Source organism: Gorilla gorilla, chromosome 14 (assembly GCF_029281585.2).
Source record: "Gorilla gorilla gorilla isolate KB3781 chromosome 14, NHGRI_mGorGor1-v2.1_pri, whole genome shotgun sequence".
In the NCBI taxonomy this organism is placed as follows: Eukaryota; Metazoa; Chordata; class Mammalia; order Primates; family Hominidae; genus Gorilla; species Gorilla gorilla.
This window is the reverse complement of record NC_073238.2, coordinates 42,060,148-42,067,043: the sequence shown is the minus strand read 5'-3', so window position 1 is coordinate 42,067,043 and position 6,896 is coordinate 42,060,148. Positions and strand designations below refer to the sequence as shown.

The following is a 6,896-nucleotide window of genomic DNA, read 5'->3' as shown; positions in this document are numbered from 1 at the left end:
TGGAGTTACAACTTAATGAGATGAGGGGAAGTGCACCGGGTCAGGCCTCATCTCCCAGCCTCTGTCATGCTAATCAGCTGGGCAGCCGGCAGCTGAAAAACTGCTGGAATTTTTATTTGCATTTCATTTACTTGGAAGGAAATTGACCCAGATGGTCCACAAAGGCCCTAGAAGGCTGGCAAGCAGTGTAGAGCTGCACACTTCTCAGAGGGCCTGCACTTGTCTGCCCATCCCTCTTTGAGCCTAGGGCATAAAGGATTAAAACAGCGTAAGGGAATTGATTTCATGATTTTTAGATAATTTCCCCAAGATTTCAGAAAGGACCTCAAAAACTAATTTAATCAGCCAGGAGCTCAATAGTAATTAAGGGGAAGAAAAGCTGAGATAATGAAAGAGGTGGTGAGGATTTTTGCTGTTGCTGGTGGGAACCTTTCTTAATTGGGAAAATCTAAAAACTAAATGATGTTCGTGGAGACCAGCCTAGGCATGGGGAGCCAGCAGCCGGCGCCACCATCAGCTGATGATGGATTGCCCACGCGGTTCCTCCTCTCCAAAGGGCCTGAATGATTGGCCACAGAGGTGCCCTACTTGGCATTTCCATGGGTAGTTGCCTGAATCTGGCAGGTTTGGACTTGTTGGGGAGTACAGGCTTCGTTTCTACACAGTCCTTTCCAGTGGAGGGCTCATTCTTATCCAGGTGGTCATCACCCTTGGATGGCATAGGATTTGGGAGTGCAGGCTCTGGGGTCATGAAAGGGAGGGCGTATTAGGCTGTTCTCGAATGGCTATAAAGAAATACCTGAGACTGGCTAATTTATAAAGAAAAGGGGTTTAATTGGCCCACAGTTCTGCAGGCTGTACAGGAAGCATAATGCTGGCCATCCGCTAGGCTTCTGGGGAGGCCTCAGAAAACTTACAATCATGGCAGAAGGTGAAGGGGAAACAGGCACATCTTACATGGCTGGAGAAGGGGAAGAGAGAGATGGCAAAGGTGCCACACACTTTTAAACAACTAGATCTCGTGAGAACTCTATCATAAGAATATATGAATTGGGAAATTCATATGAATTTCCCATGAAAGGGGGAAATCCGCCCCCACGATCCAGTCACCTCCCACCAGGCCCCACCTCTAACACTGGGGATTACAATTCCACATGAGATTTGGGCAGGGAGACAGATCCAAACTGTATCAGAGGGTAAAGATGAATGTTGAAAATGGGGGCATGGAGCATTCAGGGACACACTCTGTTGAAAGGGAGCCTGACCAATGATTAAACTAATTCCACTTGGGGCCATCTGAGTTCCCCAAGAAGGGGCTGTACATCAGGGAGCACCAGGACAGTGACGGTGCAATGAACTTAAAGTCTGTGTCCACCGAAATTCATGTGTTGAAATCCTAATATCCAAGATGATGGTATTAGAAGGTGGGGCCTTTGGGAGGTGATTAGGTTATGAGGGTGGAACTCTCATGAATGAGATTAGTGCCCTTAGAAAAGGGACTGCAGAGAGCTCCTTCATGCTCTTTCTGCCATGTGAAAACCCAGCAAGAAGACAGCCATCTGCGACCTGCAAGAGAGCCCTCACCAGAACTCGAGCATCCTGACACCCTGATCTTGTACATCCAGCCTCCGGAATTGTGTGCAAATAAATTTCTGTCATGTATCATCTATCCAGCATGGATTTGGTTATAGCGGCTGGACTGGACTAAGACAGATGGTGAGAGGGAGCCTGGTTAGGTGCCTGTCCCAGCAAGAGTAGTGTTTCAAAGTGCTATAGTGGGGACAGGCTTTGCATCAGAGACCTTTATTTCTCAGGAACTTTGGCTCAAAAGCAGAGAGAGCTGATGGGATGAGTACCCTAGGGCAGTTGTTCTCAACCAGAGAACAACTAGAGGCTAGGGATGCTGCTAAACATCCTATACTGCACAGGACAACACCTCATCACCACAAAGAGTTATCAGGTTCAAAATGCCAATAGTGCTGAGGATGGGACACTCTGGTCTAAGGAGAGTCTTTCCTGCTCTTGCAAGAGCTGTTGGCATTGGTTATAGAGGTGGCTGGGTGGCTGTGCTAGCAGAGGAGGCTGACAAAGATGCAGTGTTTGCACTGGTCAAAGGGTTGGCCAAGGTGATGGGTTGGCTCCTGAAGGCAGAGGAGCACATCCCACAGCCAGGCCGTGAAGCATACAGACTTTGCCAACAATGGCCTAGAACTTGTATCCCATGCTCTTCAGTCAATAGTTGAGAAATTATTTAACCTGTTTGAGCATCAGTTTTCTTTTCTATAAAATGGGAATAACACTTCCTACCTCTCAGGGCTGTTGTGTGGAGAAAATGACATAATGCATGGTGGAGTGTTCAACACAGGGCATCTCTGCCTCTGCTAGACTCCTCAGCAGGGTTTCCTGCAGGAAGCAACGCTGGGCGATACAGTGGCGGGAGTGGGAGCAGAGTCAGTGGGTGTAGGGGATGGGGCTAATGAAGGCCTGATGGGGAGAAGCTTGAGATGCATTCCTTTCCTCGGTCAGGAGAGGACTCAGTCATTGCCCAAAAAGGACCAATGGATTACAGTTGAGTGGGACATCAAGGTGGGCCAGGGTCTTCCTGTGAATAGGGACTCATTCAGATATCAGCTCAGGAGGAAGAAGGCACTGTTGATGGTACGTTCCAATCTGCTCAGAATCTCTCTTCTCCCAAGAAAATCTGAGTTACCTTTTTGGAGCTTCCCTGCAACTTCCCTTGGATTGGCCCCACACTCACCCAAGTGAGCCACCAAGACAGTGTCATAAGGAGAGTCAAGACACATCCTAGCCCAGGCCTGCAGGTGATGCAGCTGGAGCGCCATCTTGAAGCGAGAATTGTAGGAATTCCCTCTGGAACTTCTGGGAGAACCCATTGTTCAGTCCTAGATGTATCAGACAGAAAGTCCAGGATGTGCAAACATGTGTGGTCCAAGTGTTTCAGGTGGTGAATTGTGGAAACGTCCCATAGAAGATGTTAGATGTTTTCAAAAGGACCCTGTAGACCAGCATCTTCACATATCTAACTTTTCTAAAGAAAGTGGGGTTTTTCTTCAAATAAGAAGATAGGGTCTACTCAGACAGGCTGATAATGGTTGTTGGCAGGCTCCGCCCAGCTTCTGGAGCTCTGGCAGAGGCCTTTAGAATTGGGGGGGAAGGGCCAGCCATTTGTCAGTGGTCCCCAGCTCTTGGTGGAAGCCACTGTGATCAAAACGTGTGGCTCTTTTCCAGAGGTGCAAGGCCAGGTCCCAGAGAGGAGGATTTGAACTATGGCTAAAATACATGTCTGCCTCAGTGAATGTTACAAAGTCCCAAGTCAGATCAACACCTCCAACAAAGTATTTGGTAACAGAGAGAAGCAGGAACTTTGATGTTGTCATTATGAAAATGCATCCAAAGACTTCAGAAAAAACTGTGGCATGCATGAAGGAGCTGCTGAAGTCAATGGAGGAAGATGTAGAAAGAAGTGAGCCTGACAAAAAAGGCCCGGATGGAGCATGTGACAGCAGGTGGCATTTACAGGAAAGGCTGTCGGGGATTGAACTGCATGAGAGACCAGGGAGACTGCTTGAATTCTTGCTGTTAATAAAGCCAATTCTGGAGAAGGAGGAGGAGGAAAAGAAACCAAAACATTTCTATAGGCTTGTAGAAAAACAGAAGGCTGCTGCTGAGTTAGCAACTAGATCCCTAGATCTGGCCTTGGTGGCAGATGCCACCACACTGAGGCAACATCTACGGGCCTTAAGTGATTGGCAGTGGCCAAGCCCCATCCCCAAAACTGTGTGTCTCTCAGCGAAAGCTGCAGGGCCCAGCAAAACTTGTTTGTCCAGTTCTCTACTCTGTACCAGAAGTTGGGCCGGGTCTCCAGGGAACCACAGCTGGTCCTGCAAAACCAACTGCTTGCATAAGGAAAGATAAGAAATGACCCTTGGTCTTTCATACAAGGCATCCTTGTCCTTGAAAGAATAGATACCACTTAGAAGGGCAGTCTGATTCCTCTTCTCTAGGAGTAGTCAGGGTCCCAGACCAATGCGGACATCGACGTAGAAGGATGAGCATACTTTGTGGTCATAAGAGATGAGAATCAGGTTATTAAAATAGGATCAAGTCTTTCTGTGGTTACCACTTGTTCTACCTGTAAGTTCAGACCTGGCAAGGCCAGTCCCCTGGAGCATGGGCCTCACATGTTTTTTTTGTTTTGTTTTGTTTTTTGTTTTTTTGAGATGGAGTCTTGCTCTGTTGCCCAGGCTGGAGTGCTGGAGTGCAGTGGCATGATCTTGGCTCACTGCAACCTCCATCTCCTGGATTCCAGCGATTCTCCTGTCTCAACCTCCTGAATAGCTGGATTACAGGCATGCACTACCATGCCTGGCTAATTTTTGTATTTTTAGTAGAGACGGGGTTTCACCATGTAGCCCAGGCTTGTCTCGAATTCCTGACCTCAGGTGATTCGCCCACCTTGGCCTCCCAAAGTGCTGGGATTACAGGTGTGAGTTGCTGTGCCCGGCCAAGGACCTCACATGTTCTGCAGTAAGCAGGGTATGTGCTGTGCCAGGAGAACTCCTTGAGGAGGCTGTGTAAGGGATGGATGAAGTGGCACAGCTGCAGTGGCGTGTCATGATCTGGCAGAGATGATGCTGGTGGTGGCCTCACAAGGACTGGCCCTAGCCTCTTCCAAGTTCTGTCCCTTTCTTGCAAACCAGCTAGCCTTCTAACAATCAAATGGGGATGCCTTATGCTTCTCTTATGGTACTTACAGAAAATGTCTAGAAAGATCCAAATGTGCATACACTTCCACATTTAGCTGGACTAAGACTGAGTAGGACACAGTGCTACAGGAGGTGTGTGTCCTGGATTACTTACTTACAGGGGTTTCATGTTTCAGAGTGTTAAACATACTGCGTATTACCTGATAGCAATAGTTGACAGAAATAAAGAAAACAAATCAAGTTTTTCTGCTGTTTTTATCAGCTAAGAAGGACAGCCCAATCATCCTAGGTTGGGGGTGCATTTTGAAGTGTAATGGAGATGGCATTTGGAGACATGGAAGCACTAGAGGTTCTTGTGTACTTTTGTCAAGATATGGGATGAGCAGCAGATGCAGCTAAAGTCCTAGACCTACTTACTGGAGGGAGCCCCACACAGCCAGTGATGCTCCACTGATCTGTAACACAAAAAAATAAAGAATCAAGGATCATAGGAGGGAAGAATCAAAGATCTTGAAAAAAGAATAATAGACATATTTTGCATTTCTCCCAAATGTTCTTTTAGCACTTTAATTTGTGTTATACCTATTATTACCCATAAAACAAAAGAATTTTTCCCATAACCAATTATTATGAATGTTTCCTATACCATTTAACCAATAAAACTAATCTGTTTGGTTGGAGCCTCTCATGAGGTCATCAATAGGGGCTATTGGTCCTATTAATTCGTATTGATCAGCTGGAGGTTTTGGTTTACTTGTATGCATTGGCACCTAACCAAGATACATCACTTAACTTTTGTGGCCAGACCCTTTTTTTCTCATGTATCAAACAAGGTTGCATGGCACAACGCATGTATTGTTCTGAAGATATTACAAAAAGGATATGGAAGAAAGAAGGAGAATGGTGTAGTGGAAAGCAATGATTTCAGAGTCAGAACTGAACCTAATATATATAGTTGACCCTTGAACAACACAGGAGTTAGGAGTGCTCACGCCCCCATGCAGCAGAAAATTCATGTATAATTTTAAAAAATTGACAGTTAGTAGTTTTACATATTCATGAGATATATAGTGATGTTTCTGTGCATGTAATGTATGGTGATCAGATCAGGGTAATTAGCATATTCATCATTTCCAACATTTATTATTTCTTTGTGTTAGGAACATTCAATATCCTCCTTCTAGCTACTTGAAACTATACAATATATTATTGTTAACTATAGACTCCCTACAGTGCTATAGAACACTAGAAGTTATTCTTCCTATCTAGCTGTAATTTTGTATCTTTTAACTCATCTCTCCCCACCCTTCCCTTCCCCCAACTGTTCCCAGCCTCTGGTATCTTAAGACCATTTTACTTTTTACTTCTATAAGACCAACTTTTAAAGTTGCTATATATGAGTGAGAACATGTGGCGTTTAACTTTTGACTCCCCCAGAACTTTACCAATAGCCTACTGTTGACGGGAAGCCCTACCAACAGCCCACAAAGTTGATTAACACATATTTTTTGTATGTTGTAGGTAGTATATGCTATATTCTTATAATAAAGTAAGCTAGATAAAAGAAAATATTAAGACAATCGTAAGAAAGAGAAAATATATTTACCATTTATTAAGTGGAAGATCATCACAAAGGTCCTCATTCTCATCATCTTCATGTTGAGTAAGCTGAGGAGGAGGAAGAGGAGGGGTTAGTCTTGCTCTCTCAGAAGTGGCAGAGGCCAAAGAGGTGGAGGAGGTGGAAAGGGAGGCAGGAGAGGCTGGCACACTTGATGTAATTCTTACTGAAAAAAATCTGAGTATAACTGGACCCACGCAGTTCAAATCCATGTTGTTCAAGGGTCAACTGTATTAGAAAGGAGAAGAAAACTTATTATGTGTAGGTAATGTAATTTCCACTTAGAAAATGCAAGAACTGAAAAACTATCAAAATTTATAAAATAATTTACCTAGGTGGCAGGATATAAGATAACTATAAAAAAGAATAGCATTTTTAACCAAGAAATAATCAATTAGAGGATATAATGGGAAACAAATCTCTTTACGTTAGACACAACCTCTCCCCAACACACACACACACACACACACACACACACAACACAGAACCTAAGAATAATTTAATGAGGAAATATGAAGGATTTATACATAAAATAATAAACTATAAATCCT

At 44.6% G+C, this 6,896-nt stretch overlaps 1 long non-coding RNA gene across 1 annotated transcript; it reads right to left on the bottom strand.

Moving 5' to 3' along the window:
• Positions 1-4,965: 4,965 nt before the first annotated feature.
• On the bottom strand, positions 4,966-6,556 carry LOC134757048 (uncharacterized). Its single transcript, XR_010130663.1, has 2 exons — positions 6,334-6,556; positions 4,966-5,182 (listed from the first exon to the last, which is right to left on the bottom strand). It is a non-coding gene; the product is annotated as an uncharacterized lncRNA (long non-coding RNA).
• Positions 6,557-6,896: the final 340 nt, after the last annotated feature.